This window comes from Taudactylus pleione, unplaced genomic scaffold, assembly GCF_031769625.1.
Source record: "Taudactylus pleione unplaced genomic scaffold, aTauple2 ptg000642l, whole genome shotgun sequence".
NCBI classification, from domain to species: Eukaryota; Metazoa; Chordata; class Amphibia; order Anura; family Myobatrachidae; genus Taudactylus; species Taudactylus pleione.
The window spans coordinates 169,589-181,996 of NW_028285044.1; the positions used below are offsets into that span (position 1 = coordinate 169,589).

General features: G+C 41.3%; 1 protein-coding gene across 2 annotated transcripts in view; it reads right to left on the bottom strand.

Annotated features, from left to right (window-relative positions):
* TOM1 (target of myb1 membrane trafficking protein) overlaps positions 1-12,408 on the bottom strand; it is a 170,083-nt gene that overhangs the window by 14,970 nt on the left and 142,705 nt on the right. The gene's annotated exons all lie outside the window — the stretch shown is intronic.

Below are 12,408 nucleotides of genomic sequence, written 5' to 3' on the forward strand. Positions count from 1 at the left end.
ATCTACCTGATGTAAACTGGGAGGGGTCTTTTGCAAGTTCCACTAGAAGTGGGGACTCTCTAAATGCCTTGCAGGGAGCATCCCTGGTGAGGGAGCCCACTTGCAATATTAGACATCATACTCACAAATGGTGACAGGATATCAGGTGTAAATGTTGCAGAAAACCGAAGATCCAGTGACCATCAAGCAGCATGGTTTAGTATAAGGACAAGGACCGACTCATACCACACAAAAACAAAGGTGTTAGATTTTAGGAAGGCTGACTTTGCAGAGATGGGCAGATGTCTAAGTGATTCATTGGTAGATTGGAGAATTTGGAAGGAGTGCAGGAGAGGTGGGGAAAATTAAAAAAAGTGCAATACTAAAGGCTACAGACCTTTGTATCAAATGGATTAGGAAAAGCACAAGGAAAAGGAAGCCAGTGTGGTTCATAAAAGAAGTATCAAATAGTGTGAAAGCAAAAAAGAGGGCATTTAGGAAATATAAGCAGACTCTATAATGAAGACAAAGAGGTGTATCTTATCAGAAGGAATTAGGCTAATACCCCTTTTACACCGACCTAAAAATCCCAGGTTGATGCGCATCAACCCGGGATTTTCATCTGTGTAAATGGGGAACTTTGGTATAAAAGTGGTATAAGAAGGTGATAAGATGTGCAAAGGCACAGACTGAATAAAAAATGGTCCAGTCTGTAGGTAAATAAGTATATCAGTGAAAGAAGAAAATCAAACAGGGGAATAATAAAGCTTAAGCAGTAAGTCTGGTGGAGGGAGAGGGGAAGGGGCACAGATAAGTTGCAAGGATAGTCATAATAATAAGGCAGATAAGTATATTCACAGAGGAGAAGGTTCTAACTAGAGATGTGCGGGTCCAGATTTCTGAAATCCAAACACACCCGAATTTAGGGGTTAAGAGTAGAACCGGGTGTAGGTTCGGATTCACTTTTGTGACCCGGTTCGGGTCAGTTGCCGGTTCGGAACTCGGATTTAAAAACCAAACTCAGGTTTTGGATTCGGACATTTTAGCTGTTTTTATCGATTTTTAATTGATTTTTATCCAAAACTCGAAGGTAAATCCAGATCCAAAACCAAAACACTGGGGTCTGCGCTCATCTTTTCAAAACTGAAAGTGGAGAAATCAATGGGGCCAGATGGGTTTACATTCAAAGATACAAAAATAGCTCAAAAGGGTGCTGGTAACCCCATTAACAGCATTTTTCAACCAGTCACTAGCTACAGGAGTAATTCCAGAGGACTGGAAAAGAATGAAAGTTTTCCAACTGTACAAAAGTGGAAGCAAGGAAGAGGAAAGTAACTACCAACAAGACAGCCGTACATCAGTAGTAGGGAAAATAATGGAAGCATTATTAAAAGAACGAGTTGTGGAATATCTAAAATCTAACAATTTACAGGATCCCAAACAGCATGGGTTTACTAGGGGGAGATTATGCCCAACAAAACTTACTGACTTTTCTAACTGGGTTACTCAAGTAATAGATCAGTAGTAGATGTAGATCATCTAGACATATAGTAAAGCTTTTGACATGGTCCCACATCGCAGACTGCTAAATTAACACAAAAGCATGAGATTGGATTCTAAGGGGGGAATTCAATTGAACGCATTACTGAATAGCGATGGGAGGGACTCCTGAAGCTATTCAATACACTGCGCTGTTTGGTCGCGCTAAGGATTTCGTCTTGCACCCCCCTGGGGATGCGAGGAGAAATCCGACCAAAGTGCCGGGTGCGCAGCAGTTTTTCTGCATAGCGCTGCGCTAACAGCCGCGCACCCGGCACTTTGGTCAGAGAATGCCGGTTAACGCGCCTTAACACCCTTGTTAAGGCGCGATAGGCGCGTTAACCGGCAATTCTCCGACCACACAGCGCAGTGTATTGAATAGCTTTGGGAGTCCCTCCCGTCGCTATTCAATAGCGCATTCAATTGAATTCCCCCCTAAGACTGTTAAATGGATAGGAAACAGAGTTGTAGTAAATGGAGTGCAGTCTCAGGAGGTAAATATTAAAAGTGGTGTACCCCAGGGATCTGTACTTGGACCAGTGCTTTTTAAGATCTTTGTTGGTGACATTGCAAATGGTATTAAAGGGAAAGTATGCCTTTTTGCAGATGACACAAAAATATTCAACAGGGTAGACACACCAGTAAGACAAATAATCGAATACCTAGGTAGACTAGAGGAATGGTCAAGAACATGGCAACTACAGTTTAATGCAAAAAACAATTACAAAATCATGCACTTGGGTCTCAAAACCCCAAAAGCTAAATATAGTATAATAATGGACACTACAGAGGAGGAAAGGAATCTAAAGATACACTATTTCAGGCGACTTAAAGGCAAGTAAGCAATGTAACAAAGCAATGATAAAGGCAAGTCAGATGATTGGTTGCATTGGGAGAGGATTTAGTAGCAGGAAGAAAGAAGTAATATCATCACTGGTCATTGGTACGGCCTCATCTTGAATACTGCGTTCAGTTCTGGAGGCCATATCTCCAGAAGTGTACAAACACATCTGAGACTGTACAAAGAAGGGCAACTAAAATGGTGCATGGCCTGCATCACAAAACTTACCAGGAAAGACTAAAATATCTTAACAGGTATAGTTTAGAGCAGAGAAAGGAAAGAGGACTTGATAGAAACTTTCAAATATATCAAGGGTTTTAACAAGGTACAGGAGGAAGACATTCTTCAAAGAAAGAAGAGTATTAGAACATGAGGACACAAACTGGAGGGAGGTAGGTTCAAAAGGAAATTTGAGGAAACAATACTTCACAGAAAGGGTAATAGATAAGTAGAATAGCCTCCCATCAGAGGTGGTAGAGGCTAAGACAGTAGAGCAATTAAACATGCTTGGGATAGGCCTAAGAACATTGTTACAAAGTACTAAGGCTCATATAGGGTTGAGGTTACAAAAAGGTAAAAAAATGGGCAGCTTAGATGGACCAAGTGATTCTTATCGGTCTTCAAATTCTATGTTTCCATGTTAAGCACAAACATCTCTAAGGATATCATACAGCTGATGATAATTAGAATATTCCCAACTTCAATTCCAAGTAATAGAACATATTGATATACCTGAGGTGCAGTCTATATAAATGTTGAAATTATTACAAAGGTTGTGTTTTGTACAGTTGAGTAAATAGGTTTACACTTAATTAGTCCACCTGCAACAGGAGTGGACCACAAGCATCTCTAAGCAGGCAGAGTTTGAATGACAGCTTGGCAGATGTGCTGTGCACAGAAGCACTGCTTACATTGGTGTATTCATGCAAATGGCAGTGCCAGCAGTGGTGGAAAGTAGCGTGTTCTCAGCTTTTTGTATTGTATAAGAAACCTTTGGGAACCTGTCCTCAATATGCGTAACCTCCAAATACCTACAGGCTAGTTTATGTTGGTGTGTACTCAAGCTCCACTGTGACACGAACTGACGTGCATGATAAAATACTCTCTGTGAAGTGCTTTGTAAGATGTTGGTGCTATAAATAAAAAGGTTAATACATAAATAAATAGCTTCATCTGTCTATGGTGAAATGGGAGTAATACTTTACTTTGTTTACGATTATCCTTTATTTTATAGCATCACCATATTACAGTTCTGTACAGTCAAAGAATGTCTATTTATATCAGTCCTTGACTCCATCAGACCTTAATCTAGTTTCCCTTCCAAAGGTGCACAAACAATGACCAAGTCAGTCAGAAGCCAAATAATCTACCAGTATACGGAGGTGGTTCAATAAGTAAGGTAACAAGATCGCTCACATGTGTAATTTTCTCTATTTCATTCTAATTTCCTGCCAAGCCAGAGCAGGTAGGGCACTGCTTCCTCTCACAGCCATTAGACTGCGCCTCATATCAGCCATACTGTCCCAACATCACTTGTAAGATGGCGGGGCTGGTGAAAACATAGTCAAACATTGAGGTGTGTAGTGTGATCAGATTTCTTCGTCTAAAGGGCACATCAGCAGCTGAAATTCACTGCCAACTTATGGAGGTGTACAGTGATAATGTCATGTCACGGAAACAGGTTTGGTGCACTGCCTTTGATAATGGCAGGATAGACTTTCAAGTTGAGCAGCAATCCGGCTGGCCAAGCATGTCCACCACAGATGACAATTTGTGCCGCATTGAAGGTCTGATTCAGGAGGACAGATGCATTTGCGTTAGTGATATTGTGTTACGAGCCGCCATCGTGGCTCTCCTCCATCGCGGGTCCCGGTTGATTGCTAGACGAACGGTACGCCGCGTCACGGAAGCAGCATTATCTGGTGGTCCCAGTGGTTAAAAGGCTACCAGGACTCTGTGCAGTCGAAGGGCCTTCTGGTCCTGGCTTTGTTACTGCTATGTGCAGCCCAGCAGCTGCCATTAATATGTTTAATTAAAGTACTGATGGCTTTCAGTGCTGTTTAAAGGTAGTCAGTTCCACACTTGCATGCCGGTGATAGTTCTTCTTGGAGCCTTGTCATTCGGTCCCTGTTCACAGTTGCTGTTCCTGATATCCTAGCTGTCTTCCTTAAGGATTTACGGGGGGGGCAATTCAATGCGGGTGTGGAATTAAAAATATGTTGACTGATTTAGAGATGGAAGGGGTTTTTCCCTTCAGCTATATTTGATCATAACCAGTCTTGCACTAGATAGATCAAAGCTGATGTATCCATTTAATTTTTGCTTTACACTTTTAGTAAATAACTCCCACAGAGTATTAGTCCTAGAGAATGCCTATGATCCTAAAACTAGCAACAACAAAAAATAGAAAATCCTTACTTTAGGCATTTTTAGCGAGATGTATTAATCTCTCTTCCTTGAGTAACAATGCATCCAGAACCACCGGTTTAATCGCTTCGATACAGCTCAATGTTCAGAGACATTTATCCAACTTGCAGACAGCTGATTTAGTCTTCCATGATCCTGTGCAAGTTATGGAACAATGGGCCTGATTCAGAGCCGTTCGCTATTTGTGGTCGCTCGTTTAAAAACAAGGGGTGGCTATTCAAATGATCCGTACGCACATTGCAGTCTGTTCACACCTCTAAGTCTGAACGAGCGAGCAAAACATACGCTCGTTTATTTGTTAAAAACGCCCCCTGGCCGCTCGCATCCTACGTCATGTCCGCTATTTATTAGATTAATCGAGTACATCGACCAGCGTATGAACTGCTCGCTATTCTTGTGGTTGGTGTTTGCTACCACAAATTTGCGAGCAGTTCTGGCTATAAAATAACCCAGTGACGTGGTCAATGACGCTGCTGTTTTAAATATGCACACCCATAAAACGCCCGTTTTGACCTTTAAGCACGCCTGCGTTCGGATCTCCACTCCCCATTTTCAAGCACCTTCCCCTGTTACCACCCACATACGCCTCATTCTGTCACTCAAAATAGCAGGCCCTCGCTATATTGCGTACCAACGATTTTCGGCCGCACTGACTGGTTCGCGCATGCGTACTAAAAACCGTACGCATGCGCAGATGTGCAAACATCGCTCGGAACGAGCGTACTGCCGCTAACGAGCGGCTCTGAATGAGGGCCAATGACTTCTAAGGCACTGGGCATGTAGTGTACTGTTACAGAGAAACCAGTAAATTTAAACTTTGGAGTGTTAAAAAGAGCCAACTGTAAATATGAAATCCAGAAACCAATAATTCAGGATTTGGGGATTTTTGTATGTGACCCCTCATTTAACTATGTGATATCAGTTTTAATAGCATAAAAGTATCAAAATATTAAGAGAGACCTGTAACTTACATACATCTGTTTTGACCCTAAAAGCCATTCTATCATGAATACCTTAGTTTTAGCACACCTGTACAGAGCAATCAATATGGTTAGATTGAGTTGGCTGAGAGCAGCAGTAAGAAGCTCAATTTTCTAAGTTTTAAGGCAACTACTGTAGCTCCCCGTTTATTACAGCGTATGTGATTATTTAAGAGACTGGGGGGTATATTTATCAAAGTTCGATTTTATGTTTGATTTAGCTCACCTGAAATCGAATCAAGTCGAATGTAGAAATCCATGTCAAAATCCCACATTTACTAAGATAAGATTTTGGAAGCCTTTTCTAAATCGAATTGGATTTAGTTCGAATTTGAATAGTGATTTCTTGTTTGGGGAAGGCCACATTCCCCCCCCACGAAGCCAAGTTCCTTGTTCAGAGTGCGTCTTAAGGTTCATACACACTAGACCAGCGATAGTAGCTCTTGAGGACCAAGGTTGGCTAACAGTTCACGTTTTCCAGACCACCTAGCTGGTGCACAGGTGTATTCATTACTTAGAAACACATTTGAAAAGATCCACAGGTGGAGTTTATTATTACACTTGTGATTCTGTGAGACCTGGAAAACATGCACTGTTGGTAGCTCTCGAGGACCAGGGTTGGCTACCCCTACACTAGACGATTTGCTACATGAGCAATACCGTCAATGTTTGCCCTTGAACTGCCGGCCAAACGACATAGTGGATACACACTAAACGATATCGCTAACGATATGGTTCAGTGACATCATCCTGCCGCATCAGCAAACAGGCAGTTCCTGACGATATTGTCAGATTGACCTGCATGTTCGGACAACAGCAGACATCGTTATCGTCCCACAGGAGCGCGCATCTTTGGTCATTTGGACCATACACACTAGACGATATGAATGATATTGCTATCGTTCACTTTTATCGTCTAGTGTGCACGCAGCATTAGGCACACGCATATTGTCTCTTTTTTGTTTAAAGAGGGGGGGGGGGCACTGACACTCTTTCTGGCACAATGCCCTAAATTCCTAGTTACGGCTCTGAAAGGAACACAAAAAGATGCATGAAAATGTATTAGTTTGGAGATGAGGCAAAACCAATTTACATTCAAGTTTAAAACTGCTACTTGAGCTAAGCACAGTGTACAATGTCATAAATTCATTAATTTATTACTGAATGATCGCTGCCATGGAAAGATAAGACATCAATGTGCCTTGTACACTGAATATTGGATAACTCAGCAATAAGGCATAGTTATTTCATGAAATGTCTTCATACAGATCGGGTGTAAAATTATCTAGAGACAAGCTGTCACTGAAACATTCGGATTGGAATAAAAATAAGTCAGACAGCTGAGCGGCAGAGATAAATGATACTCTGTGTCACCGTTTCCAGTAGTGCAGGAAAAACATTATGACAGTAAAACAACAGGAGGAGGGCGCATTTGAATACAGAATATATGAATTTTAAAACTGGCTCACAGCCCTCACAGTATGAACTTGTATCGTTGTTTGCAGTATAAAAAAATAAATAAAAATAGGACATTAAATAGGAGGGAAAGTCGTGAGTAAATGTCATGTGGCAATGATCTGCCATAAGCGACTATTGTGAATCACCTCTATTCCAACAGCATAAAATCACATTTACACCTAGCAAAATATAATAGGTGTGGAAATGATCGGCAAAGTAAGAATGCTTTCAAAAATAGAAGTGTTCATAGTTTATTTTTATCAATTGACAAAATGAAAAAGTGAATGAACAGAAGAGAAAATCTACATCAAATCAATATCTGAGGGTAAATTTACTAAGCTTCGTGTCTGGTCAAGATTGCAATCACGGGTGTGTTTAGCCATTTTTTAGAACTCGGAAATTTACTAAAGGCAAACTCAGGTGAGAAATCATGAAACTCTCTCTAAAACACAGGTAAATACACAAATAGAATAAATATACCATCGACCAAACTCGCAAGTACTTTTCATAGCCAGGAATAGAACTCGCAAATTTAACAAGAATCATGATTATAACCACGGGTTTAATTTTAGTAATCAGGATCGGTATAATTTACCGCTGACAGCGGAAGCCCGTCAGAGGTGAAGATCCCGACAGAAGGTAAGGTGAGTACAAACTAATCTAACTCCCCCTAACCCTCCCCTAGGGGTGCCTAACCCTAACCCCCCCTTCCCCCAAGTGCCTAACCCTAACGCCCACCTTCACCGCTGCCTAATCCCAAGTCTCCCGGGGGGGGGGGGTGCCTAACCCTAAGGCCCCCCCTGGGAGCCCCTAACCTAACCCTCTCCCCCCGCGGCTGTCCGCTCCTGGCTTACCTTCGATCGGTAAGCCGGGTGTCGGGCTCCCGGCGTAGGTCTAATGACAGGCGTCAGGGTTTTTTTAGACAGTCCTTCCGAGTTGCATTTTTGGCAGAAACATACACAGATCATTGTGACCTGTGTATGTTTCTGCCTGTAATTAGCCTAAAAAGGGTTACATAAAAAAAATAAAATAAACTGATGCGAGGTCCCCACCTCCCGAGATCCCTGGACAGGGCTGACTAGTTTGGGGTGTTAATGCTTTGGCTGGGGTGACCCGGTTAAAGGGTCGTCTGGCTGTGGCATTACACCCCAGCTAGTTTCTCGTATTTTTATAACCAGGACAGAGTCCAGTGCTGGTTCATAAAACACAGGGAACCCTACACGTTTTGTCCCCTATATTTTTAGAACTAGGACTGGTTCAGGAGCCCGGGGCTGATTATGCTTTTGGGGGGAACCCCACGTCAAATTTTTTACACACGAGCAGCCTGCACATATCGCATTGATATGTGAAGCCTGCTTGTTCGAGAGTGTTTGGCTGCGGTCAGACACAGGAAACTTGGGGAGATACACGATCACATACACCATCGAACAACACGATTCAGCAAAACATGATTCTTGGTAAATTTGAGTGTTTCAGCTGAAAAAAGTCTCCTGTGTTCCTGCGATGATGTGCTTGTTTTCGGACTAGAGTCAAATTTTAGTAACTTTACTCCTTCGTGTGACCACCCTTTGCCTTCAAAACAGCATCAATTCTTCTAGGTTCACTTGCACAGTTTTTGAAGGAACTCGGCAGGGAGGTTGTTCCAAACATCTTGGTGAACTAACCACAGATCTTCTGTGGATGTAGGCTTACTCAAATCCTTCTGTCTCTTCATGTAATCCCAGACAGACTCGATGTTGAGATCAGGGCTCTGTGGGGGCCATAACATCACTTCCAGGACTCCTTGTTCTTCTTTAAGCTGAAGAGGAAATTGGCTGTATGTTTGGGGTCGTTGTCCTGCTGCAGAATAAAGTTGGAGCCAATCAATCAGACGCCTCCCTGATGGTATTGCATGATGGATAAGTACCTGCCTGTATTTCTCAGCATTGAGGACACCATTAATCCTGCCCAAATCCCCAACTCCATTTCTTGAAATGCAGCACCAAACTTGCAAGGAACCTCCACCATGCTTCACTGTTGCCTGCAGACACTCATTATTGTACTGCTCTCCAGGCCTTCGGCAAACAAACTACAGTCAAATATATAAAATTTTGACTCATCAGTCCGGAGCACATCCTGACATTTTTCTGCACCCCTGTTCCTATGTTTTTGTGTATAGTCGCTTGGCCTTGTTTCCACGTTGAAGGTATGGCTTTTTGGCAACAATTCTTCCATGAAGACCACTTCCGGACAGACTTCTCTGAACAGTAGATGGATGTACCTGTTTCCCACTGGTTTCTGCCAGTTCTGAGCTAATGGCACTGCTGGACATCTTCCAATTTCGAAGGGAAGTAAGCATTATGTGTCTTGGCCGACCACTGTGTCTACGGTCCTCAACGTTGCCAGTTTCTTTGTGCTTCGTCAAAAGAGCTTGAACAGCACATCTTGAAACCTCAGTCTGCTTTGAAATCTTTGCCTGGGAGAAACTATGCTGATGAAGTATAACTACCTTGTATCGCGTTGCTGTGCTCAGTCTTGCCATGCTGTATGATCTGTAACATGAAACTTGCACAACCTCACCTTTGTAGCAGAGTTTGGCTGTTCCTCACCCAGTTTTAAGCCTCCTGTTTCTGTTTTAGTTTGTTACTGTGTTTCAACCTACATATGAAAATGATGATCATTATCACCTGTTTGGTATGATTAGTTAATCCTACAAAATCCCTGACTTTGTGCAATTGTACCTAGAATAATTGATGCTGTTTTGAAGGCAAAAGGGTGGTCACACCAAATATTGATCTGATTTAGATTTCTCTTCTGTTCATTTTGCATCTTGTTAATTGAAAAAAAAAAGTTGTGTCCTATCTGCTAGCAAATTGTGTGTGTAAGTACTGTGTTTCTGGGGCTAAAATAGTGGATCTTACGGTGCTCATGTTTCACTATTCTACCTGTCAGTTGCATCCACCCTTTAGTTTGTGTATAAACCCATTACAGATGTATTACGTTGGATGCTTTTAGCAGCTTCTCTGAGGTCTAAAAATATTGTGCATCACATTCATAAAATTAACAAAGCTAGCATGTGATGCAAATATGGTGGATAATCAGATATTAGCTATAAGTAAGCTTCCTGTACTTCTTTTGGAGTAGTTTCCTGAAAGATAAAGCAATATACAAGTTGCAGAAGGACACGTATAATCTAATAAAGACAACGCACGGTGGAAACCCCTTTAAGGCACATGGGCTAGTTATTGGCAGTTGTGCCCCAATCACTGCAGTCATCAGCAAAGTGAAGGGAAAAACTACAATTTCAGCTAGTAATGCTCCATGTGTTGTATCAATACACAAATAAGTGTAACAACTTTCTACAAATCCAAACACACCAGTGGAACATTTTCATCAGACAATTTCCTGATGTCAGAATTCAGAAGATGTCTTCCTCCGCATGGCACCCTGTCTTCTAAAGTTTGGAATATCTTTTCAAGAGACTTCTGTAGATTAGCTGAGAGTTCATATGACAGCTTCACATGTGACCTTTCCTCTAATGATGTTGAAAAATGGTCCTCTGGAAACTAATGACAATCAGACTGCACTTGCAAAGCATATGGGGCCCAACACTGAACAAGTGCAGATGGCCTCAAACGCTGTAGTTAACCAATTTATGTCAGTTTAGAGACAATTGTACAACGTGGTCTTTCTAAGCATAAAACTAAAATGTGCTCCACCATATCATGAGTGCTGCTACCTGTGAAATCGCTGCCTCCTGATAAAAGTCTGCGGCTCCCCACCATCAGCTTGGACTGTGACATACATAGTACATATATCAAATGGAAAACAATACAGCATCCTGGGGAACTCCTCCTCTTCGTTTCATAAAGTATGTGCCCCTTGGACTTCATGGCATATTTTGACCTATCTTTATCATCTGTTGGAGTATACCAGTCCTGTCCAGAGTTAGCGCCTCTCCCTCCACACACACACAGACACTGCACCCCAACCCACATCCACTTTTTGGTTTCCTCCTCTCCCCTCTTGAATGCTCCCCCTTTTCACTTTGTATGACAAATACCATTCAGCTTATACGGTTTGCTAAAAGTAACCTTTTTCTGTTAATTTGGTTGGACTAGGTCCTATTAGCTCTTATTGTATTATTGTAGTGAAAGTTAGTGACACAGACGCGCTTCTAGATAAAAGCAGCCTGTTTTCTAGGTTAGACACCCCCAACCCAAAAACATACAGATAGAAAAAAACGTGAGAACAACTGGCGCGAAAATCTACAATATAAATAAGTAAATTACATTTTACAAAAATTTAATCTCCCAATGGATGCAGTATAGTGTAAGCGTCAGCTGATGTTATTTATTGCTCTTTGTTCTCCTCAAAAGAACGCGCATGTAAGGAGAAATGATGATGACGTATAACTGAATATCCTCATATAAAACACCTTCGGTGGTTATTAGTGTGTAGGTAGGTAGGTTTTTTTTTTTTTTAAATATAGTGTGTCTCCTACAGCTTGATGTATATAATAACCGAATTTACAAGATGTGTAGACACGTAAATATACATGTAGCTGTATTTTAGTGGATCATACTAATAGATCACGTACCCACACTTACAAAAATGTGGGTAGAAGCATATAAAAGGTATCTCTATGCCAAATCAGATGTACCCCAACTGTATTATTGTAAATGTAACTTTGCACTAATGATCCCTTTAGTGCATTCAATAAACAAGCTTAGAAATAAAATCTAAGAAAACTCACCCAAAACATCTAACAGAAGGTAATGTTGCTATTGTATAAAACAAAAAAGAACATAGTTGTAGTTTTAATTGGAAGATTGCATGGACATACATAATTTGTTTATAGCAACCTTTAGCCAACTAGACATGCGGAAGTACTCTAGTTTTATAGCAGACACATATCCAGAGCCTTATACCCAATTTGCAGATACAGTAGATGTTTAGAACTTAGAAAATTGAGCTTCTTACTGCTGCTCTCAGCCAACTCAATCTAACCATATTGATTGCTCTGTACAGGTGTGCTAAATCTAAGGTATTCATGATATAATGGCTTTTAGGGTCAAAACAGATGTATGTAAGTTACAGGTCTCTCTTAATATTTTGATACTTTTATGCTATTAAAACTGATATCACATAGTTAAATGAGGGGTCACATACAAAAATCCCCAAATCCTGAATTATTGGTTTCTG